The 25,580-nt window shown below is 43.5% G+C and overlaps 1 long non-coding RNA gene across 2 annotated transcripts; it reads right to left on the reverse strand.

Moving 5' to 3' along the window:
* Positions 1 to 2,500: 2,500 nt before the first annotated feature.
* LOC147997106 (uncharacterized) lies at positions 2,501 to 17,380 on the reverse strand. 2 transcript variants are annotated; one of them, XR_015655449.1, is made up of 4 exons: positions 17,074 to 17,380; positions 15,706 to 16,078; positions 4,628 to 4,698; positions 2,501 to 4,362 (listed from the first exon to the last, which is right to left on the reverse strand). It is a non-coding gene; the product is annotated as an uncharacterized LOC147997106 (long non-coding RNA). The 2 variants fall into 2 exon arrangements; XR_015655448.1 differs by having other exon boundaries at positions 3,846 to 4,362; positions 15,706 to 17,379.
* Positions 17,381 to 25,580: the final 8,200 nt, after the last annotated feature.

Here is a 25,580-nt window from a genome sequence, read left to right on the forward strand (position 1 = left end):
CAGGGCATTGAGCTTGACACCATGGAAAAGTGAATAAGATGAGACCCTAATTTCAAGGAGCTGTGCTTCTGAGAGAAGGCAGGCAGGCAGGCAGGCAGACAGACCAGGCTGGTACCCTGATGAGGCAAGTCTTAGGGCCTGTGGAGCCACAGAGTATAAAGGTCTTATGGGAGAGGCTTCAGTGAACACCCCCTCCCCAAGGCCGAGATTGTCAAGCTGTGTCTGTAATGCTATGTAGCCCTTTCTGCTTGTTCTCCATTTCACCACCATGCTGACATCTTTGACAGTTTTTTTAAGTCTGGCCTAGCTTTCCTGAGTATGTCCTGAAATGGCATCTGAACTCTGCCATTTGTATTCCTGGTTCCTGTCTTATGTCCCCTGAGTCTCCAAAGCATCAACCTCCCCCGACCACCTACACACCAGGCACTTTCATGCCCCAGGGCCTTTGCACATATCAGACACTATCTGCCACACTTTGCCCTAGATATCTTCAAGGCTTGCTCTTCCCCATTCAGATTTTTATTCCTAGTCACATATCAACCTCACTCTATAAAATGGGCCTCTGTAAAAACTGGGCAATGGTTACAAAGTCAGGAGTTAGTATTGAGAGATCCTGGTGTGCTATTGCTCGGTGGTGTGACTACAGACAAAGTACTATACGGTTTTAAAAACAAGGAAAAAGATTTTGAATGGTTTTCACCATCAATAACTGATGAATTCTTGAGGACATAGATATGTTTAATCTGATTTAATATTATATAACATATCCACATATGGAAATAGGTCATGGTACCCCTTTAATACCCACAATTAAAATAAGTTAAAATTTCTTGAGCATGGCAGTTCATGCCTATAATTCAGGAACTCACGAGGCTGAGCCAGGAAGATATTAAAATCTAGGCTAGCCTGAGCTGTATATACAGCAGGGGTCTATCTCACAAAACAATTTAAATAAATAGCTTGATTTAATTTAAATAAATAAGTGTATTTAATTTAAACAATCTTAAGTTTAAATAAATACATGAATAAAAATATCACCTAGTCCATAGTCTGGCTATACCTTAGACCTTAAGTGTCCTCCAAGGTCTGTGTATTAAAGATGTGGTCACCAACCTGAGGTGCTGTTTGGAGATGGTGAAGTCTTCAGGAGTGGAAGAAAGTTTAGTTACTGAGGCCATGACCTGGAAAGAGATATGTGTTTCTTTCCTCACTACCCCACTAGGCTGCAAGCTTCAGAACAGGAGGGGTACGTGTTTGCTTGGACCACGTCAGGGCTAGCACAATGTGGGTACTCGAATATTTATTAAATAAGAGACTGCTCTGTCCATCCAGGGACGGAGGCACACACTTTTCAATCCCAGCATTCAAAGGCCTAAGACAAGAGGCCAGGCTGGGCGGAGGAGGGTACAGAATGAGGCAACTCTCCCCCAGCCCCCAAAGAAGCTTGGTATTAGAAAGCCTAGGGCAGGTTTAGCTGAGGCCTTAGGAAACGAAGCTTCCTCTTTGCCTTTCAATAATTAAGCCGCTCAAGTGTAGAAACTCACTTTCATTTTACCCTTCAGTCAACAAAGCACGAAGGCCCTTGAACTTGCTTAATGGGTCCATGAGAATAATAGCTAATTAACACGAAGAAGTCTAGCCACTTAGTGGCTCAGATGACCCAGAGGCTCAGGCAGGGAGCAGACCTTTCTCAGGGTCTCTGCATATTTTCCTTCTTGTCTAAGGCCCTAGGGGCATTTGGGGTCTTCCAAGAAAAGCACAGCGGATTCTCCAACTCCCAGCTGCTCCTTGCCTCTAAGTGGAAAACTGTTCTCTCAGTCTTGGACAAGGGCCGTGCTTTGCTAAACTCTCAAACACTGGTCTTGGAGCCATGTAATTGGAGTAAGTCCTGTGATTGTATCAGAGGTCACAGGATAATTTGGGTTGAACCTTGGTCTCTGCTTCTTCCTCTGCTGGTTTTTCTGTCGAAGGAACATCTCTGATTGTTCGGATTACAAGGCTAGCATGGATGGATGGCACTCAGCGGTCTGGACGTGAATCCAGCTGGGCCTGGCTGATTGACCACGGGCAGGTTACTCAACCTGTGACAGCACCGAGTTTTACCTGAGCTCTGAAGAAGACAACAAGAAAATTTTACCACCCACGGTATTCCTGAAAACAGTAAAGGGCTACCCTGCCCTCCCGTATTTCTTCTTAGACGTCTCTGTCTTCAGAGCTCCTGTGTGGCTCACTCCCTTCTTACTCTGATTCTATAAAAGCCAGAGTCCCTTCCCTTTCTTTGAGATGGTATTCAAGATGAACATTCTCCCTATCCCGACAGCCCAAGTGAATTTCCTTAGGGGCATTCATTTTATTCTTCAGGCTTGTAAGCCTTAATTCTCTCACCTATTAAAAGAGCAACCATAGGTATTTTTTTGATTAGTTGGCTGGGTTTTGCTTGTTTTTTTTGTTTGTTTGTTTGTTTTGTTTGTTTGTTTTGTTTTGTTTTGTTTTGTTTTTTGATTATTTGAGACAGTATCCAGCATCTCACTATGTAGTCCTGGCTGTCTTGGAACTCCTGTAGACCAGACAGGTCTTGAATTCACAGAGATCCCCCTGCCTCTGCCTCCCAAGTACTGGGGTTAAACTTGAGTGCCACCATCACTCAGCTATGTTTTTTTTGTTTTTGGAGACAGGGTTTCTCTGTATATCCCTGGCTGTCCTGGAACTCATTCTGTAGATCAGGCTGACCGTGACATCGGGAATCTGTCTGCCTCTGCCCGAGTGCTACTTCTCAAAGCCAATTAGGAAAAGTAAAGAGCATAGAGCATAATAAATGCTCAGTTAATCCTTTGATGGAATTATTATTCCTGTTGTCACTTCTGCCCACCAGCCCTGGTCTTAGCAGTCTTGTTCACTAACCCTGTCTGAAGAAAGTTTAGTGCACATTTTCCTTTATTGACAAAATTGGTCCAGCCGTTTTGGCAGGAGCGTAGTCACATGAAGCTGACTTACCCACTATGAACACCAGGCACACCCTATCACCACGTCCTATGCAAGCCAAGATCGGAGCTTCCTGGTTCCCTGTCCATCTTGAAATAGGGAGACTGGGACCACTTCCTCACTGCCCACATGGTTTTCTTTACATGCAAGACCTACCCCCTGCTTCTCCTTTTGAATTTGAACCCTGATGGTTTCTGTAGCTCTGGTCGCTGCTCTCCTGTTCTCAGTATAGGGTAGGGGCACTTTGCTTTGAGATAGTGTTAGAGTTAAGTGTGTCCTTGCTAGATCTTTGCAGAGCCCTAGGACTGGGCTCTCCTGGGGAGCTTTTTAATGACACTCCTAATGAACAGCCAGCTCCCCAGAAGCCCTGCTGTTGATGCTTTGGTTCCTTGGAGCAAATGCCTTCTGGTATAATTTGTCAACCTTTCTCATTAAACCAAGATTCTTAATCTACAATCTATAGACCACCCACAGGGATAATAAAAAAATGTATAACCAGAAAATACTAAGAGTCATTCTTCCCAAGCCCAGGAACATCTTGAGAGCCAAACCCGTGACTTATCCTCTGTAGTAAGTTCTGTGCTAACAATGCACGTGGTCATTCCATAAGGCCACATCCTTTAACAGTAAACCAAGTGCTGGAGGACAGCAGCTCAGGAGGCACTGCTGAGGCTCTGTGGGAAAAAAGTAAGAACACGCTGGGCAAAGTGGCTCACGACGGCAATCCTGGCACTTGGGAGGCTGAGGTAAAAGGAGTGAATTGAGTTTAAGGCCAGCTTGGTACACTGAGTGGAGTGAGACTTTGTTTCAAAAAGAAAAAGCATCAACAGCATAAATAGGCAAGGAGGATAGTGAGATAATGAGAAATCCTAGATATTTAAATCCCCCAGTATTTGCCCAGGCATGTCTATTGGCATATTTGACTGCCAAAATACTGTAATTCTCAGAAAGGGTTCAGACTCTGAAATATTATTCCATTTTTCCTATACAAATGTCTTGTCCAGGCCAGTATATTTTAAATGTATTTGGATAATCATCAATTTCCCTTTTTTGCTTTAATTTTGCCAGGATAATAAGAGTTCCATAGAATTTTTGAAACAGAAATCGTTTTAAAGCTCTTTCTGTACATTTGAACTAATGAACTGAGGTCTCATAGTTGTCCCTGACAGGGACTAGCACGCAGAGATCAAAGGCTTGGTTACACCACCAGCATTTGTTCAGGGACCCCCTTCTGTCCTGAGAGGTAGAAACATTGTAACTCCTTCCCTGAATTCTTCAGGATCCACAGAGGTGGGAGTGAAATGCACAGTCTGGAATTCAGCAAGTGGACTGTAGCCGGCTGTTCTCCAGAGAAGGCGGCCTGGAGAGTCTGCATTTTTCCTACAGAAAAGATTTTCAGGATGAATAGGAACAACAACAACAACAAACAAACAAACAAACAAACAAACAAAAAAACCCAGCAACAACAACAACAAAGTTAGCAAGTTCACTGACAAAGCAGAACACAGCTGACGAGTCAAGTACAAGCATTAGAAGAAACAAGACCGACTGCCCCAACTGCTCTGTATGTACCTCTTGGGACCTAAGACTATTTATTCTGCAACTGAGTTTAAATATCAGGGGAAATATACACTGGTATACTTACTTTTCATCTCTAAAGAATTCTGCCCTTGAAGAGGAGATTTAGGAACATAGTCATCAGGAAAGAAGGGAATGCTGAAAGACATAAAAATACCCATCGTACTCCCTCACTTATTCCAGGAGACTGGATTTAAGATACACATATAGTTCCTTAGCCATTTTGACAATCTTATTTGTGAGATGTTTCTCACTCCTTCTGCAGGTGATCTGATCACTAATGCCTAAATTCCAGGATGCCATCCAGTGAGATAAATTGGAGCCAGAGTTAGCTATTAAGAGCAAGGGACCCCCTCTCCATCCTCATACCGCCTCTACCTCCGGACTATTTAGTCTTCCCAGGGGCAGTTCACAATAGCCAGAGCAAGCAGTCCAGCCTCTATGCTTTCTTTCTTTCTTTCTTTTTTAAAATAATATTATTTTTCTTGAATATTTTATGTATTTACATTTCAAATGTTATACCCCCTGCCACTGCTTGTCTGAGGACGCTCCCACTCCCACCCACCCACTCCAACCTCAGTGCCCTGACATTCTCCTGCATTGGGGAACGAAACCTTCACAGGACCAAGGGCTTTTCCTTTCATTGATGCTGGACAACACCATCCTCTGCTACATATGTGTCTGGAGTCAAAGGTCCCTCCATGTGCACTCATTGGTTGGTGGTTTAGTCCCTGGGAGCTCTGGTGGGGTCTGACTGGTTGATACTGTTGTTCTTTCTATGGTGTTGCAAACCCCTTCAGCTCCTTCAATCTTTTCTTTAACTCCTCCATTGGGGTCCCCTTGTTCAGTCCAATGGTTAGCTATAAACATCATCATCTGTATCAGTAGGGCTCTGGCAGAGGCTCTCAGGAGACACCCATATCTGTCTCCTGTCAGCAAGCACTTCTTGATATCAGCAATAGTGACACCTCTACATTTTCTGCCGCTCCTGAATGAAATTTTATTTTATTTTATTTTCTGATACTTAGATACCCTGGTTCACTGACCTTAGAATGACTGCCCCACCTTCTCCCCCCAGGTGCTAACCAAAGACAGGAAATCTCTCAGGTAACCTGCCTATCTTATACAGAATAATCAATCCATCAATCCAGAGGCTCTCTGTGGCCACTCTGAGGTCTTTTTTTTTGGGGGGGGGGAGCTGGGGACCGAACCCAGGGCCTTGTGCTTGCTAGGCAAGTGCTCTACCACTGAGCTAAATCCCCAACCCCACTCTGAGGTCTTTACACTCATGATCACTATTCTGAAACCCTAGGCATTCTTAGAAAAGTTATCAAGTAATCAGAGATAGATCCCATGCATCCTAGGCCAGCGAAAGTTATATAAGCCAGCCAAAGTTAGGCTTTTCTGCCTACAATAAAAACTACCCTAGCATGCTGCGGTTCTGGGCACCGTGCATACATATCCACAGACCCCAATGATTGTCAATAAAATGCCATAGTATCTGGGGTGGTTTGAATAAAAACAGTCCCATAGACCCAAGGGAGTGGCACTATTGCAAGGTGTGGCTTTGTTGGAGTAGATGTGGTCTTGCTGGAGGAGGTATATCGTTAGGTGAGCTTTGAGTTCTCAGAAGCTCAAGCCTGTCCAGCGTGTCACAGATCACAACCATCTCATGCAGCCAGCAGATCCAAATGTAGACCTCTCAGCTACCTCTCCAGCATCACGTCTGCCTGCACGTTAAGCTGTAAGCCACCATTTCCGCCATGATGATCACGGACTAAACCTTTCCACTGTAAGCCAGCCTCAATTAGGTTTTTTCATTTATAAGAGCTGCAGTGGTCTCGGTGTCTCCAAACAGCAGTAAAATCTAAACTGAGACATCACATTCTATACACCAGTTCACTAGATGGATGAGGCTAGCTTGCAGTTCTAACACTGTCATATGTCTAAACTGATGACATGCTGCTCTGAGGCACAGTTAAGGAGAGGGCCTTATTGTAGCTATGAGGGAGAGAATAGCCAGAGCCATCATCTGGAAGATTCCAGAGGCAAAGTAATGGACTGAACTTGGCCAGCAGACCTGAACCTGGTCATGAGAGAAGAGGAGAGAGAGAGAGAGAGAGAGAGAGAGAACAAGAGAACATAGCCAAATATAATAGGGTTATAAGAGGAACGAGAGAGACCTCACCGCCTGGTCAGGTGGGCACTCCTGAGGCTGCAGAGCGGAGGAGACCACCAACACTGCCCACCCCTGCCCACATCCCTGGCCCAAGAGGAATCTGTATAAGGCCTCTGGGTTCCCGTAGGGGAGGGCCCAGGAGCGGCAGGACCCCTGAGCCTGAGACATTGCCGGAACCTGAAGGAAACAGACCGGGTAAACAGTTCTCTGCACCCAAATCCCGTGGGAGGGAGAGCTAAACCTTCAGAGAGGCAGACACGCCTGGGAAACCAGAAGAGGCTGCACTCTGCGCACATCCAGACCCCAGAGGAAAACACCAAACGCCATCTGGAACCCTGGTGCACGGAGGCTCCCGGAAAGAGCGGCACAGATCTTCCCGGTTGCTGCCGCCGCGGAGAGGACTTAGGCAGTACCCCACGAGCAAACTTGAGCCTTGGAACCACAGGTAGGACCAACTTTTCCCCTGCAAGAAACCTGCCTGGTGAACTCCAGACACAGGCCTACAGGAACAGCTGAAGACCTGTAGATAGGAAAACCTACATGCCGGAAAGCAGAACACTCTGCCCCCATAACTGGCTGAAAGAAAACAGGAAAAGAGGTCTACAGCACTCCTGACACACAGGCTTATAGGACAGTCTAGCCACTGTCAGAAATAGCAGAACAAAGTAACACTAGAGATAATCTGATGGCGAGAGGCAAGCGCAGGAACCCAAGCAACAGAAACCAAGACTACATGGCATCATCGGAGCCCAATTCTCCCACCAAAATAAACATGGAATATCCAAACACACCAGAAAAGCAAGATCTAGTTTCAAAATCGTATTTGATCATGGTGCTGGAGGACTTCAAGAAAGACGTGGAGAACTCCCTTAGAGAACAAGTAGAAGCCTACAGAGAGGAATCGCAAAAATGCCTGAAAGAATTCCAGGAAAACATAAACAAGTAGAAACCCATAGAGAGGAGACACAAAAATCCCTGAAAGAATTCCAGGAAAACACAATCAAACAGTTGAAGGAATTAAAAATGGAAATAGACGCAATCAAGAAAGAACACATGGAAATAACCCTGGATATAGAAAATCAAAAGAAGAGACAAGGAGCTGTAGATACAAGCTTCACCAACAGAATACAAGAGATGGAAGAGAGAATCTCGGGAGCAGAAGATTCCATAGAAATCATTGACTCAACTGTCAAAGATAATGTAAAGCAGAAAAAGCTACTGGTCCAAAACATACAGGAAATCCAGGACTCAATGAGAAGATCAAACCTAAGGATAATAGGTATAGAAGAGAGTGAAGACTCCCAGCTCAAAGGACCAGTAAATATCTTCAACAAAATCATAGAAGAAAACTTCCCTAACCTAAAAAAAGAGATACCCATAGGCATACAAGAAGCCTACAGAACACCAAATAGATTGGACCAGAAAAGAAACACCTCCCGTCACATAATAGTCAAAACACCAAACGCACAAAATAAAGAAAGAATATTAAAAGCAGTAAGGGAAAAAGGTCAAGTAACATATAAAGGCAGACCTATCAGAATCACACCAGACTTTTCGCCAGAAACTATGAAGGCCAGAAGATCCTGGACAGATGTCATACAGACCCTAAGAGAACACAAATGCCAGCCCAGGTTACTGTATCCTGCAAAACTCTCAATTAACATAGATGGAGAAACTAAGATATTCCATGACAAAACCAAATTTACACAATATCTTTCTACAAATCCAGCACTACAAAGGATAATAAAGGGTAAAGCCCAACATAAGGAGGCAAGCTATACCCTAGAAGAAGCAAGAAACTAATCGTCTTGGCAACAAAACAAAGAGAAGAAAAGCACACAAACATAACCTCACATCCAAATATGAATATAACAGGAAGCAATAATCACTATTCCTTAATATCTCTCAACATCAATGGCCTCAACTCCCCAATAAAAAGACATAGATTAACAAACTGGATACGCAACGAGGACCCTGCATTCTGCTGCCTACAGGAAACACACCTCAGAGACAAAGACAGACACTACCTCAGAGTGAAAGGCTGGAAAACAACTTTCCAAGCAAATGGTCAGAAGAAGCAAGCTGGAGTAGCCATTCTAATATCAAATAAAATCAATTTTCAATTAAAAGTCATCAAAAAAGATAAGGAAGGACACTTCATATTTATCAAAGGAAAAATCCACCAAGATTAACTCTCAATCCTAAATATCTATGCCCCAAATACAAGGGCACCTACATACGTAAAAGAAACCTTACTAAAGCTCAAAACACACATTGCACCTCACACAATAATAGTGGGAGATTTCAACACCCCACTCTCATCAATGGACAGATCATGGAAACAGAAATTAAATAGAGACGTAGACAGACTAAGAGAAGTCATGAGCCAAATGGACTTAACAGATATTTATAGAACATTCTATCCTAAAGCAAAAGGATATACCTTCTTCTCAGCTCCTCATGGTACTTTCTCCAAAATTGACCATATAGTTGGTCAAAAAACGGGCCTCAACAGGTGCAGAAAGATAGAAACAATCCCATGTGTGCTATCAGATCACCACGGCTCTGAAACAGAATACTCACTGCCTTGCTCCTTACAACTTGCTAGCAGAGTTCTTAGACCATTCAAGACCATCTGACCAGGGATGATACTGCCCATCCTACCCTGAGCCCTATCACGTCAATTATAAATGAAATAATAAAATATTCTGGGGTTGGGGATTTAGCTCAGTGGTAGAGCGCTTGCCTAGGAAGCGCAAGGCCCTGGGTTCGGTCCCCAGCTCCGAAAAATAGAACCAAAAAAAAAAAAATATTCTACTACCTTGCCTACAAAAAAAAATATACCTATGGAGTTTCCTTGGCAATCACCAGCAGTAAGTGTCCTGAAGGCTTTCTAAGCATGAAGTGTATGCATAATCCTGATCAAAAAAGTGTTAAACAAGGATGAGATCATAGCTTGACAGGTAGTAGACCTAATTATCTGTAAAGAAAAGAATCAGCGTGTAGAATGTTTTTCGAGTGGACGCAATCAGCCTAAGTTAATCTTGACACACCCTCATGTTGTACCCAACTAGTAAGCTGGGACTTGTCACCAGAGCTGGACTCAAAATGGACACAAAGGGGTGGTATCCACTGTGACCACAGACCAGTTGTAATGGCAATAGCAATGTCTAATAATCATTATGTTTAAGTGTTAAGCATTTGTTAATTTATTTAGCTTCCAAATCAACTCTATGGTATAAGCAATTATATATTATTTCTATATGAAAGAAAAAAAATGAAAAAAAATAAAAAAAAGATATGAGATAAACTTAAAAAAAAAGAAAGAAAAAAAAAGAAAGTAATCAAGGTGAAAATATAAGTTAAGTTGAAGACAGAAGCAGTGAAGGCAATCATCGAAACAAAGAGTGGTTTGTTAGAAATGATTAGTTTACAAGCTGGACTAATGATTCAGCTTTCCATCTCCCTGTGTTGTTTTCCCATCAGGTATGCCCCATGTGAAAAAAAAAAAAAAAAAAAAAAAAGAGGAACGAGAAGCTAGGGGGAGAGGGGGGAGGGGAGAGAACTGAGAAGAATGAGGATGCCACCTTGGACTATTAAGGAAGCAGGTACTTCTGAAGCTGATGGAAAAACAGCATGCCCCTTGGGTATGCTAAATGCACAGCAGATAGCCACTAGTCCCTTCTGCCAGAAATAAGGGAGATGGTTCTGTTGGTATAGAGGGGAACTGTCTTCACCAGTTCCTAAGGAATGCTGTATTTTGTCTAACAGCCAGAATTTGGGGAAATGGAGTTTCCTTTGGACCCTACAGCATAAAATTAGAGCAGTTCTTCAAGAGGCGTGCTCCGGCTGTGAAGAATGCCTGCTTTGAAAGATTTATGAGGAGCTTTGGTTTGACTCTGACTGAACGGATCTTTCTTCCAAGGAGAGGTAGTTCATTAACCCAGGGTTGCAGCAGAGAGAAAGCAGGGGTGAGGTGAAAGGGGGTAGGAGGTGAGGTGCAATGGGGACTTTTGCTGAATCCGATAGAGTGGCGTCTGGGCCCAAGAAACCAAGGCTCAGAAAGGAACCCTGGTGTGATCCTTAGTTCGTAGAGAGCTTAAGACCAATTGATTTCTTGCTTTAGTGCCTTCTTTTTCTGAAATCAAGAGTCCTAATGCATCTCAACAACAACCAGTAGCCAACTGCGGTTATTCCAAAGAGCAGCCATTTACCACCTGCAGGTTTGTATTAACATAAACTACGCAGATAGCTTTTTTGTTCTGGGGGTGGGGGAGCTCTTTGTAGCCTGAGGCAATCCGACATTCTCTTTTAGAAAGGCAGAATTAATTGGCTGTGGAAAGTAAACCTACCTTCTGCTGCAACAGTACCCTTGGAGGGAAGTGATCTTCAATGGGTCTGTAACTGGCTCACTTACACTACTTTGTTTTACAAACAAATGAGCTTTTGGATGTCAGAGGATGCGAAGCAATGAAGTCTACCCCGGGTCAGACACCCACCACCCATACAAACATACGTCACGTCATCTTTGTTCTGTGTTTATCACTCCCAGTGGCTGTTGATGGCTCCGTAAGGGGCACTAAACGATTACACTTCAGGTCGTATTTTTACATTTCTAGTTCATTTCACTAATTGCCTCTTAACAGAAGATTTTCGTAATTGACCTTCCTCCGCTCGCTCGCTGTTAATGGGAAGACTGCAAAGAAAACTCTTGTTTCGATACACCCTCGGGCCCTAGTCTGCGGGATGGAGACAGTGAGAGCCTGGGATTAACAAAAATCAAGCGAGCAAGTGGGTGGCCTTAGAACTGAGTGGCTATGAGTTCAAATCCCTCTCTGCCTAAGATAGGATCGTCAGTTAATGTCTCATTCACACAAGGGGACTTCTGAAAGTTCGTCTAGGACTATGAATGGAAACTCATGAAAAGAAGTAATGTCGCTTGAGACTGATTGATTAGAATTTCAGCATGGTAGAGAGATTGGAATGTTGCAGGGCCAGAGGCTGATTACCCTCTCTTGGTCTAGTTCTAGGCCTCTGGAACAGCCATTCCTTGCCCATTTATGCAAGGTCATTAACATAATAGATAAAAAAAACCTTTGCAGACCCACCTGGCTTCCATCAATCCCAAAGCTAAGAGTGCCATCAGATAGCGTCTTGGGCTTATGGAAAAGCCTCCCCCATCTTGCTGTAACCACCTCTCTGATGTAACCACCGATGTATTTTAAACTTGCCTTGACTTAATGACTTCTTTGTTTTTGAAAAACTAGAAAGACTTCATTAAACTGCCTTCACACTGGAACATGGAATTTGGAGTAGCCTAAAATCTGTTCCTGGGCCATGATCATTCCAAATGGCTCCAAAATAAATTGTTTTTTATTCCCTTTACGATGACAGCTGTAGATTTTGTGTTGCTAGGCAGTAGTAACTGAATGGGATGCCAGTCATGGTTCAAGACTTAGCAGCACTGTGACTTTAGGAAGTCACAGTGTCAGCATTTGGGGGTACAAGTAAAAGGCACACAGCTTCCTACTGTTTCCCTTGGCAGTAGGGGATGAGAGTTCCCTTAGAGTCTTAGGAATCCCAACTCAAGCTAGACCAACATTGAAAAAAATTCAGGATTAGCCAGTGTGGTAGAGTTGGGCATTTATGAAATATCTCTATTGTTTATTATTATTATTATTATTATTATTATTATTATTATTATTATTGATTTTTTTGAGACAGGGGTTCTTCGTGTAGCCCTGGCCATCCTGGAACTCACTCTGTAGACCAGGCTGTTCCTGAACTCAGATCTTCTTGCCTCTGCCTCCTGAGTGCTAGGATTAAAGACGTGCACTATCACTGACCACCAAAAGAGTTTTCTAATACAGCATTTCTAATTAAGCATGAAGATGAAGAAAAATGGAATTCATAATTAAGATTTTGGTAGAATTTATAGTCATTACCTTATTTGTGGGTGTTTCCATGATGAGATCTGACAAGATTATAAAAGATAAACGGAAAGTCCACCCACTGGGCTACAGGAAGGTAGAGTACCTTTACTATGGGCCAAGTTGTCTGTGTTATAAATGAAGTGGACTACCTACCCCTTTAAAAGGTCTGGGTTTCTTCTCTCTGTCTTATAGTGTCTCTGTGTCTGTGTCTGTGTCTGTGTCTGTGTCTGTGTCTGTGTCTGTGTCTGTGCCTCTCTCTCTCTCTCTCTCTCTCTCTCTCTCTCTCTCTCTCTTAAGTTCCCACTTCTGGACAGCCTTTCATTTCCCCCTTCCCCCAGCAAACCTCTTGCATTAGATCTGTTGCACAGTGTGACACATCTTGGCCCCAACTGTCAAATGTGCCCCCTCTGCTTTATCCTAACAGTCTGAGATTCTCAGGCCATGATTGACAGAAAGGAATGAACCCCTGCCCATGGTCATGCACATTCAAGATCTGAGCCTAAGCTTGTTAGCATAAAATAAAATTATATATACATACACATACATATATATGCGCACAAGAGATTTTCCCACAGCCTTCACAGCGAATGTTGTTCTGTGCTTGGGATTCCTGCTTCTCAGCTGGCTCCAACCTGTCTCGTGTCCCTCAAATCTCCCAGTCTTTCTGTCCTGCCTCAGAATGACTTCTGTGAAAAGAAGAACGTTGCAATGAAAGCTGCGATGAGAGAGCTTTCCAGAGTCTAGATGCCATTAAGGCACAGGACTGTATCAGGTCTCAAGCCACTCTCTGGCAATGGGCATTCTTGGTTACCTTGTAGCCAAATGACCAGCATTATGTTGTATCAGAGACTCCAGATGGATGCTATGATGTTTCTGGAGGCTGGGGAGAAGGCTCAATGGGCAAGTGCTTCTGTACAAGTTTAGATAGTCAGTGCCCAGTTAAAGCCAGTGTGGCAGTGCGTGTCTCTAACTCCTGTACTGGGGTCAGAGACAGGAAGGTCCTTGCTTACCAGCCAGTCTGACTGAAAGAGCAACCTCTAGGTTCACCGAGACCCAGTCACAAAAACTAAGGTGAATGCATATCTGGCCTTCCCTTGTGTAAGCACATGTGTACACACAGGCCTGCCCCTACGTTCATATATAAATCAAAAAGCTATTGGACTCTGTTATGGCATTTTTACTATGCGTTTGAATTATGTTATTGGTTAACTGGTAATTGGTCTGTTGGTTGAGTGAGTGAGTCAGAATCTTCCTATCAGCCCAGGTTAGCCTAGAACTCAGTAGGTAGCCCAGATTGGCCTTGGACTTGTGATCTCCTTGTGATTCAGCATTCTAAGCACCAAAACTTCAGGAATGTGCTATCACGCCTGGATTGTCTTTGTTTTGCTGTTGTTTTTATTTATTTGAGATGGGATCTTGTGACTGGCCCGAGGTCTACCATATAGTCCAGGCTGGCCTGAACAGTGTAGCAGGCCTTTGGTATGAACCTGTTCAATGCTAAAAGTGGATGCATGAGTCCCCTACTGGGAATTGCCTGCCTGCCTGCCTTCCTTCCTTCCCTCCCTCCCTCCCTCCCTCCCTTCTTTCCTTCCTTCCTTTCTTTTTCCTGTTTGTCTTGGTTATCTAGGACAGGGTTTCTCTGTGAAGCTCTGGTTGTCCTGGAACTCACTCTGTAGACCAGGCTGGTGTCAGACTCAGCCTGCTTCTGCCTCCCAAGTGCTGGGATTAAAGATTTACACCCCCACTTCCCTGTCACACCTGGCTTCTTGTCCTTCACCTTACCCATGCCATAGCCCCCACCCTCTCTCCAGTATCCAATAGGCATTGATTACAAAGGTAAATTAACACTGCTTATCTATACCAACTCCCACACCCCTATGTCCCTCTGTAAAGCTGTTTAGTGCTTTCTGAACCCGTGTCATTGAATTTGCAATCCTAAGACATGCCCCCTCGTATGTACACACACACACACACACACACACACACAAAACTGAAGTTCTTTCATAGTCTTGGTGCTTGGATTAATGTACATTTCTGAGCCTACTCCTTGGCTTTACGATAAAGACACAAAGTCTCGTATCACTAATCATGAGATAAACACAAGTGCACTTTATACATTGTAAATGTGATAAAAATGTAAAGCTGCGATTACTGCTTACCACAGGGAGATGGAAACATACATCAACGTATATATCAAAATAGAACTTCAACCCAACCCTTGCTCAGGAACCAACCCCATCTACAGCAAATAGCTTTCAAAGTCATCCTGTCCTACAGCCCCGATGATTACTGTTACTAATCCCAGAAGAGAGCTCCTGCAAGAGCTATCAGCCGCCCAGGTTGTTCAGCACTTGACAATGACACTTCCCAATCCTCTCAGCTACCTGCTTTCACTACTGATAGAGGAAATCAAATGTGTGTCCCGGCCAATCACATAGCGTGTCTTACTTCAAGGTAGCCAATTGAGGCTTCTGCATGCCAAGAGAATCCATGAGGGACAGGCCCTTTTCCACTATTTAAAGTTTTCATAATGCCTTGGAGTCCCCGCCAGAGCACAGTAACGACATCTCACTCTCCGGGGTTAGCAGCTCAAAAGGATTAGCTTTTGTTTTCCTCTTCTGTCTACTGCCCAGAAACAACAACAGAACAAGAAAAAGAACTAGCAGCCATAGACCAGAAAACAGATTCACCTTACATAACTGCTGTCTTGAGTTTAAACTTGAAGGCTGGTGCGAACAAGGGCTCATTTTGCGATTGATGCTGACATCTACTGGCCAAAGTTGGTAGTGATACGTTTTAGCTCAAAATAGAGAAAAGACGTTATCCTGATGGTGGGATATAGAGTGGGAGGGGCTGGGAGTGGGTGCGGATCGAAGCTGCTGGAGGGTAAGAACATTATCAGCAGGGAATGGAGACCTACAGATAAGGACAGAGCTAAGGAAAGGGGTCTTGGAGTGGGTTCTGGAATGCCACTAAAGTTGACCCCAAACTCTGCCTTGCTGGTCTTAAGATTCTTGTCCTAGGATTTCTTACCTTGTTTTCCAAGTGGTTTTCCCTTTAGGTGCACAGTACATTTTTTCAAACCACGGATTCTGTGGTTTCAAGCCACCTCAGAGGGAAACGTTCCTTGATCACCATCATCAGGATTGCTGGCAGCTTCAGGGTGCCAGCTGCGTATTTCAGGGCTAAGTGCTTTCTTTGTAAGCCGACAGACTGGAGTAAGACTATGGGCACACAAACACTGGCTCCGTCATTCCTAAGTTGTTAACTTTGAGTAAGTGACTTCCTTTCTTTCCTTGTCTTTAAAATGGAGATGGACATCCCGTCTTTCACATTCATTCTTGAGAGAGTTTAGATAATCCACGTATGTAAAGTGCTCAAAACAGTAGCTAAGGTACCCTAAGTGCTAAACAAACATTAGCGTCATTACATCCACACTTATCTTTACAAGAGTTTGAAATAAATGCTGCATCTCTTATAGGAAGAAAGAGTCTGGTGTCTGAGTAAGAAATGTTTTCAACTTCAGGCAACATAAAAACATAAAAACAAGCTTGTTTTTGCTTCCTCTCTCAGATAATGAGCATGGCAAAGTGTTTAGAGGTAAGAGGTTGCTGGCACCGGCTCCCGGCTCAGAGATGTCAGAGCCAGCGTCTCAGAACTTTCTAGGGCTTTCTTCAAGGTGGTGAGGTGTTGTTCCAGTTCCAAACATCATGTTCAATAAAAACAAGAGCAGGAGGGGTTGGGGATTTAGCTCAGTGGTAGAGCGCTTGCCTAGCAAGCACAAGGCCCTGGGTTCGGTCCCCAGCTCCGAAAAAAAACAAAAACAAAAACAAAAAACAAAAACAAACAAACAAAAAAAAAAACCAAGAGCAGGAGAAGAAACTGGGGCCTTGAACGTCCGTTTGCTTTTTTGCTATCGTTAATCAGAAAAACTAAAACATTTCCCACTAACATCTGCTTCTGTTCTGTTGGCCCAAACTGTCACTTGGCTACTCCTAGCTGAAAAGGCTCATGGGAAGTGGGTCTTTAACTTTCCCAGTTCACACAATAGAAGGCAGCAGGGGAGAAGGGAGTTGGAGATGACTGGTGTCAGCTACCAGGCTATGTACCCTTAGAAAAGGGTACAGCATTTGATAAGATGATACACCTACTGGTCAGTGATGTTGACAGTCAGCCTGGCTTCTGGTGTTCTTGGCGGTCTACATTCTATACCATGCTAATGTTGTGTTAGACTATGGAACCATGGAAGCCCACGATACTAAAACTCCAGTGCCTAAGCCTGCAGCCTCAGGCTCCCCAGTGGTGTTGGAGGTTGAGAGAAAGTATTCGCTCTCCCTGCTGCTGTGGGATGCTAGCAGAGGGTGGACTCCCCTACTGAAAACCTGATAACCCCTCACTCACATTATTTAAAGGCAAAGCAGGTTGGTAGAGGTGACTTGTTGCAGACGTAAGGAAAGAAAACGGGAAGAGGAGGAAGGTGACGAGACGTGGAGGCTTGGGAGCCAGCGGGAAAGGGACAACGTGAAATACACTGTCAAGAGAAACCATGGAAACTTCATCCAGACAGAAAAAAAAAGTGAGCTATGTGTGAGGTATGCTGGGACTAATAGCAGCAGATAAAGGGAGAAGACAGAGATTGGGTGTCTAGCTAGGAAATCAGGCCTCACAGATTAAACTGTGTTGGGCCTGACTGTTAACTGAAAGCCTTGCGATCAAAATCCACGCGCCTTGTGGATTCAAACGTTTCCAATTCTAAAGTGACATGGTGATGCCTGCGTTGACGAAGCATGCCCTCGAGAGAATCTGCGGAGACAGAGTGGGAACAAGGCTATAAGCTGAGCTTTTAATAGAAAGGGGGACCTCTTAAGGATACCCATAAAGTATACCGTAGGACACCGTGTGTCTGTAAGGGGGGGTTAGCCTTGGTCAGGAGCCTGATCATGCCAAGGTTGTTAATGAGCACGATGTGATGACTGAAGGAGCCTAAAGGTGGCGCTCGTGGATACTAATAAGAGAGGGGGCGGGGCTGAGGGAAAGGGCGTAGCTCAGTTGGGAGAGCTTTTGCCTAGCAGGCATAAAGTTCTGGGATACGATCCCAGCATGACATAAACCATATCTAATGATTCATAACTAATCCAACTCTTGGGAGGTAGATGCAGGGAGATCAAAAGTTCAAGGCCAACTTCTGCTACGTTACTAGTTCTAGTTTGAGACCAACCCGGGTTATATGACACACACACAAACACACAAACACACACACACACACACACACACACACACACACACACACACACTTCATTTGTAAGCGTTGACATTTTAACAAGACAAATCTTAGATAAAGTAAATATCATTGAACTCTGGAATAGCAAGCACAGGGACAGAAGGCAATTCTTCTTATTTATAAAGCCATTTGTTTTTATTGTGGTAAAATACACATGACATAAAATTCAACATTTTAGCTTGGTTAAGTGCATGGTTCTTTGGTACTAAGTACTTTCACTATCCAGTTCTAGAACTTTCCAACTTCCTTAACTGGGCTTCTGACCCATTACACACTAAGCCCTCATTTTAACCTCTTACCAGGCTTGGCAACTTCCTGGTGAAAGTAAATAAGGCTTCTCACTCCTTGTTTCCTTCATCCCTGACCCACAGGGACCTGGGTTTACAACTCTTGTCCCTTGGGGTTTGGTTATATTTCTTTCTGTATAATCCTCACCGGATCACCTTGTTTTGTGCTGTTCAGAAGAATAAACTTGGATGAGCTGAAAATGCGACAGGCTGTCCCCCGCCTATGGATGGATTCATTCATTCACCAATGGACCCATCACTGATGGACAGCGGGCTGCGTGCCTGTAGCCAGTGAGCCTGAAGGATTCTCTGTAAGGATGCCAAAGAAGGAGGTATGCTACATCTGGGGACGCTCTCACCTCTTCTCCCAGGAGCTCTCTTCTAACTGATGGTTCTTTGATCCGTGAAAGGAAACTTGGATCAAGGAATACAAAATGTTTTCATTGAAAACAGGTTGGTTAAGCTATTTAGCCAGTCTGCCCAGACATGAGTCACCGGCAGTTAAAACCAGGTTAAAGGTAATAATATTGCTGAAATACAGTCTTTTAAGGCAAGCATTCAACAAAAGCTGAGCTAATTAGCATAGGGTGGCAGTGATGGTGGGTGGTGGACCCTAAAGCGAGAATTACAGATGGGAGACCTAGAGACCAGACTCAGTCCAGACAGATCTTATTGCACGGTATTTTTAAATATGGTTAGCTGGAGAATTTTAAAATTAAATTTCTGGTTTTGGTTGAAATTTTTGGCAAGATGCCTGGTAAAAGAATTAAGGTTCCCACTTCTTAATTCCCTGCATCCTGGCCCACGAGACCCACTGTTTGCAGCTCTGGTCCCTTGGGGTTTTAGAGCCAACTTCTAGGTTATATTTAATAGGATGTCAAAGAAACAATTAATTATAGCTTCAAGATAATTAAAGAAATGTCAGAGCCTCCTGGGTCCCCTGCAATGTTTCACCTTCCTTGTCAGACCCTTCTGGGTCCCTTGCAGGGTTTGACCCTGCTGATGCATGTGGAAGCCTTTTGTTCCTAACAAAGGAGCAGTCTGGCCTGGTACCTACACACCTGGGTGGTGGTCAATTCGATCCTGCCTTTCGTCTTCTCAGTCTTTGTCTTTGAGATTTAGGCTGGTCTTCCTGGATATTTCCCTAGTTTATTCAGGGCACGTAGTCGGTCTTTTGTTACCGAAGTCTCAAGCCAGGGTTTTCCACTGTGCTTCCCAGATATTTTCTACCTGGTCTACTTGGGGTACACTTTTTGGTGAATAAAGTTACAGGAGGCCCTTCCTCTTATGGCTTGACAAGAATAACCTGTGTGTGTGTGTTTCTTTAATCCCGCAGGCTTTCGCCTGATTCTCGGTACTGTGTTGGTGCAGGCGCCAACAAAGAAAAACAAGGAAGCCTTTGAAAACGAGCAGATTCCGTGGGTGTTATTGAAAGATGGGTTAAGTTTCAATTAAATTTGAAAAGTTGATAAAGTAATATAAATCAACATCTAAAGAGAGGGTCAGTCAATATGGATTTGGGGGTACTTGTAACACCCTAACCTATCTGCACTCTGAATTTTACCACACACACTGATCACCACTAAGCCATGCTACAGGGTACTTCATGCTTTAGTTATGGGTTAAATTTATGCCTTTTTATGTGGTTATCATTATAGCTGAATAAATATTATATTCTTAAATATAGCTATTCTTGATAACTTATTTTATGTTTTTTGTTTCATTAGAGTGTAAGTTTACAAAGAGTAGACATCTTTATTTTTATTTCCGGAACTAAGGACACAATAGCAGAAACCCAGTGGCTATGGGCAGAAAGGATGAACTCTTGAATGCGTTTTTGTGTACGAAGTCTAGGATAGAACCAGTAATGTGAGGTATGTTAGTCATGTAAGCCACTCTCTTTATATTCACGGAGTTCATTAGAATTATAAAAAACAAGCCAGGAAGTGGTAGATCCTGCCTTTTATAAGCACTCAGCACTCAGGAGGCAGAGGTGGGTGGAACTCTGTGAGTTCAAGACCAGCCTGATTTACAAAGTGAGTTCCAGGACAGTCAGGGGTACACAGAGAAAGCCTGTCTTGAGACAACAAAACAAAACAAAATTATGGAAACAAGACTTAAACTGGGCATGGTGATGCATGTGTTTATTCCCAGTACTCAGAAGGCAGCAGCAGGTGGAACTCTGTGAGTTTGAAACCAGCCTGGTCTTAATGATGGGACAATGATGGTTATATAACAAGTCCCTGTCTCAAGAACAAGCAAACAATTAAAAACAAGATATAAAAGATGTGTGTGTGTGTGTGTGTGTGTGTGTGTGTGTGTGTGTGTGTGTGTGTGTATGTGTCTTGTTTGTACTTTGGAAGTTCACTGTCATACCTGGGTGAAAGACAAATCCCTAGGATGAAGTTGTTGGAGCTCCAGGGAAAAGGAAAAGTCTGGGAGGCTCCCCGGATAAGGGTTGGGAGAATTGCCTACAGGAATGGAGAAGTCAGGACTGGTTTGACTGCAAATAACAGAAAGTCAGTCTGAATTCCTGTGAGCAAAAATGCTTTATTGGCCCATAAAACCGAACTGCAGAGAAAGTAGATGACAGGAACACTTGGCAGCGGATGCCTGGAGTCCACCCTACTCCCTGTCTGCTGGTTGCTTCTCTGCGTCCACTTCCTTTATGAAGCTGGAGCCACATCTGCCGCTTCTCCCAGACCCTCACCCTCCTGTCTGACCCCAGCCGTGACGAAACGTGCTTGCTTAGTGCCAAACACCCATCGCACTTGGTTTTGATGCATTAAAACTGAGAAAATGGCACCCATCGAAAGTCACAGAATCAGCTCACCTCAGAGCTCCATAAAAACCATCCAATTTTACATCTCATCCAGTGTGTTAGTCACCTCTGGCAATCGTCCCAGCAAATGATCTTTCAACAAGCGCTAAACCACTTAGGCCCCATTCAGGCACTCCATGACACCGTAAAAATGTTCCACACTGTTACAGAGTTGTTCTTTACGATCAGATAAGATCTACCATCAGTCAATAATGGCCTTCCCCCTTTGTACATCTCAGTACAACACAGGCTTGAAGTGGTCATTGGCCAATGAGTCATCTCAGGCTAAACTTCAATTTACTGTCACTATTTCTTATGTGGCCCAAAGTTTAGATCCCCTTGGACTTTTATCAGTGGGCTCTTTCAGCCTCCAAGGGGTATTTACTGTGCACGTGTTTTTTTCCATCTGAGCAGTTAACTGGGTGTCAGGAAGGACGAGCACTGCAAAGAAAGCAGGTTCTTGGCCTCATGGATAGTCGACTCCTGAAGAACAGATGGATAGTATATGGGCAGTCCCACTAAAGGGCGGCTTACGTGTGTCTCTGAAAGTTCAGTGTCACAATTAAATGTAATAGGATTCACGTGTGGTCCTATTGCTATGGTTTGAACCGGAACGTCTTCCTAAGACTTGGTCGAAGGTGACGGTGCTATGGGAAAGAGGTGGAAATTCTCGGAGGTGGGGCCTAGATGGGAAAGGAAGTCACTGGAGCATGGCCTGAATATATTAAGAACCTGGCCCTGCACATTCAAGCTCTCACTCCTCCTCCCCTCCTCTCTCCTCCCTCCCCTCTCCTCGTTTCCATCCTTTGTTGTCCTCAGGTTCAGGAGGTGAATGTCCTGCCTCACCACAGTCCCCAAAACAAGGGTACCAACCAACTAAGGACAAAAGTCTCTGAAGCCAGGAGCCAAAATAAAGCTTTCTTTCTCTAAGCTGATTTTTTTTGGTGTGTGTGGTGGTGGGTTATTTTATTTTCTCACAGAATTGAAAGTTGACTCATAGGCGAACCGAAGGTGGTTAAACGCACCCATAGATTGGTTTTCAAAAGGTACAGCCCCTTTGAAAGAGCACAGTTGTTTCCTTTTGAATAAGAACCGAACTTGTGACTTGCTTTTAACATAGGGAAGAATGAAAGCACATAAGTGACAGGGTGTAAGTTCATGGACACTGCCTGGCCTCTCTTTTGGTCTGGCTCTCTTCGGGTTCTGTAGGAAAAGATTTCTTCATCCTTTTCAGGGGAAGGTTTTTTAAATTTGCATAATTAACTAGTCATAATAAAGGTTTCTTTATGACATTTTCATTCAATGTATATGACATGTTTTGATCGCACCCCCCTCTGTTCCCAACTCTCCCTCCTCTCAAGTAGCTGTGCGTGGTTGTCTGTTTTTGTGGCCTGTGTGTTGAGAACAGTTGTTTCCAGAGGCATGAATGGGAGCTTGCTTACAGGAGTGCGGGCACCTAAACAATGCTACAACACTGAAGCAAATGTCTCTCCTTCATCAACCCCCAATTTGCAGGCTCTTAAAAGGATTCCCTGTGTTTTCATCTAAAAGCTTCAGCCTTTCATGTTTTAAATTGAGGTCTTTGACTCACTTCAAATTGATTTTATAAATTATTTATCTGATTCCATATTTTCTCCTCCAAGTAGCTATCTAGTTTTTCTAGCACCTTTTTTTTTTCATTTTTTTTATTGTATGTATTTGTATACAGTCACTGTCTTCAGACACACCTGAAGAGGGCATCAGATTCAATTGCAGATGATTGTGAGCCACCATGTGGTTGCTGGGAATTGAACTCAGGACCTCTGGAAGAGCAGTCAGTGCTCTTAACCACTGAGCCATCTCTCAGCCCCACCTTTTTTGTTGACTAGTGTCTTAGGGCTTTATTGCTGTGAAGAGACATCATAACCAAAGCAACTCTTATAAGGGAAAACACTTCATTGGGGCTGACTAACGGATTTGGAGGGTCAGTCCATTATCATCACGGCAGGAAGCTTGGCAGCATGCCGGCAGGCATGGTGGATAAAGGAACTGTGAGTTCTACATCTTGATCCGAAGGTAGCTAGAAGGAGACAGGGGAAGAGGACCCACAGTGACACACTTCCTTCAACAAGGTCACACCTCCTGATAGTCCTACTTCCCATGGGCCAAACATATTCAAACCACCACAAATAGGTTGTTCCCCAACCCCCCTTCTTTTGTTTCTTTTGTCAAAAATTAGATGGAGTTAAGGCCAGAGCAATGGCTCAGTTACTAAATGTGGTTGCTGCTCTTGCAGAGGACGCATCACACAGCGTCTCATAACCTGCCATTACTCCAGTTCTGGAGGAGCCAATGTCCTCTTCTGACCTCTGAAGGCACCGAGTGCATACACACATGCCGGTAAAACACTCACATACATAAAATAAATAAACCTTTGGACAAGCAAACCACTGCTGTCAGGTAACTTCTTGGTCCTCCAGCCAACCCCCTTGGTCTACCAGTCTGTTTTTATGCCAGGGCCAAAGCTGTCTTTATTATTACAGATCTGTTGTATGGTTTGAGAGCTTTGGGTATTTGAGTAGTTCCGGCTGTGTATTGTTTGACTATTTCTGGTCTTTTGCGATTCCACATGAATTCATGAATTGTTTTTTCCTAAATCTTAAAAAAAAAAAAAACACCACAATTTTGACAAGTATCACATTAAATCTTTAGATAAATTCTGGTATCCAGAATAAGAGCGACTTCATAGGATGAATTTGGTAGTGTCCCTTAATTTTTTCTATTTTGTGAAATAATTTAAGAAGATTCTGTGTGAGGTCTTCCTTGAAAGTTTGCTAAAACTCAGCAGTGGATTCATCTGGTCTTGGCCTTTCTTTTCTTAGGGGAGGGTTTTAATTACAGCTTCTAGCTCATTGCTTATAATGGCCTATTGAAATTATGTCTATCTTCTGCCTTCTTGTAGATGATATGCATTTAGAAACCTTCTATTTTCCTTGTTTTATTTAGGGTGGATGTTTCATAGCAATCTCTGTAAGAGTGTCTGCACAATAAAGGGAACTTTATTAGGGCTAGAACGCAGATGGTCCACAGAGTGTTAAAAAAAACAAAAAAAAATTCTCTTTATCAGCTATATTTCAAACAAGGGGCTGGAAATTTAGAATCTACAAAGAATTGCAGAAATTAAATAAGGAAGTAAAACCGTCAATCAACAAAAGAGCAAGTTTTTAGACAGTTTTCTAAAAAGAAAAAGAAGCATGTATAGCCAATAACTACTTTCAAAAAGTGTTCAACATCCCCAGTCACCAGGGGAATGCTAATTAAAATTACCTTGAGCTACCACCTCGTCCCCAGTGAGGATGCCTGTCCTCAAGAAATCTGACAACAAATATTGGAGTGGATGTGGAGAAAAAGGAACCCTTATTCCCTGCTGGCTAGGATGCAAATTAAAACAGGCATTGTGGAAATCAATTTGGAGGTTTCTCGAAAAATTAAAAATAGAAATGCCGTATGACCCGACTATTTCAGTCTTGTGATACATCCCAAGAACTCTGAACCCTGCCACAGCAAAACCTGCATACTCGTGCTCTCTACTCTATTCACTATAGAGGAACGTGGCGACAACCTAGATACCCACCGACATCTGTGGTGGATGGATAATGAAAATCCGGCACACACACATACCTCCACTCCTCATCCCCACCCCGAATGCTAGCTACCCAAACTTCTGTGCAACCCAGAGAAAGCAGGAAGCTGTGATTGACCAAGATTCAGTGGCCCCCGCCCACACCAGAAAGAAGAATGCTTACAACAGAAGTTCAGTTTTCAGCAAACACTTTCTACCTGAGTTTGTGTGTCAAGCTAAGATCTGAAAAACTAACATCGTCTCATTTTTAGGGAATTGTGCAGTTCGTTTAAAATAAAATTCTACCAGAAGACTTCCAGTTTGTATGGTTTTTAATGTTCTTAAGGGAACAGCTCTCAAGGTCTACTGAAACCAGTGGTTAGTATATGAAGTTTATACTGCGTTAACACAAAAATAGCCAAAGGTCTGGTCTCCAATGCTATTCACAGCTCTCGGGAATAGCACGTTTTCATGAGCGCTCACACTCATGGGACAGAAAGTGATGTGTGTATTCAAGACAGGATGAGGAAGGAAGAGCTTCAAAGGCAAAAAAAGAGGTAAGTTATAGAGCTTTTGAAAGTGACACCGCCGGGCAAGCACTTTGTCCAGAGCATCTTGTTTGAGTGGTTACAGTCTTAGCACAGGCTGAAGATAGATAACCTTTGCTACAAAACCAAAGAACAAAAAAACCCAGCAACAAACAAACAAACAAACAAACAACAACAACAAAAGAAACCTGTCCATAGAAACCAGGTTAGCAAAGCACGGGGTGCCTGAGAATTTGAAAGAGTTCTTTAGTGCTGCCTGTTAGAAAGTTCTTGAACTAGTACTTACCTTAGACATTACTTCCCACTTATGGTTGTATCTAGGTCTGACAAGAAGATTAGAGTCATCATCTGAGCTTTCATAGCATTAGGG

Source organism: Rattus norvegicus, chromosome 1 (assembly GCF_021556685.1).
Source record: "Rattus norvegicus strain SHRSP/BbbUtx chromosome 1, alternate assembly SHRSP_T2T, whole genome shotgun sequence".
In the NCBI taxonomy this organism is placed as follows: Eukaryota; Metazoa; Chordata; class Mammalia; order Rodentia; family Muridae; genus Rattus; species Rattus norvegicus.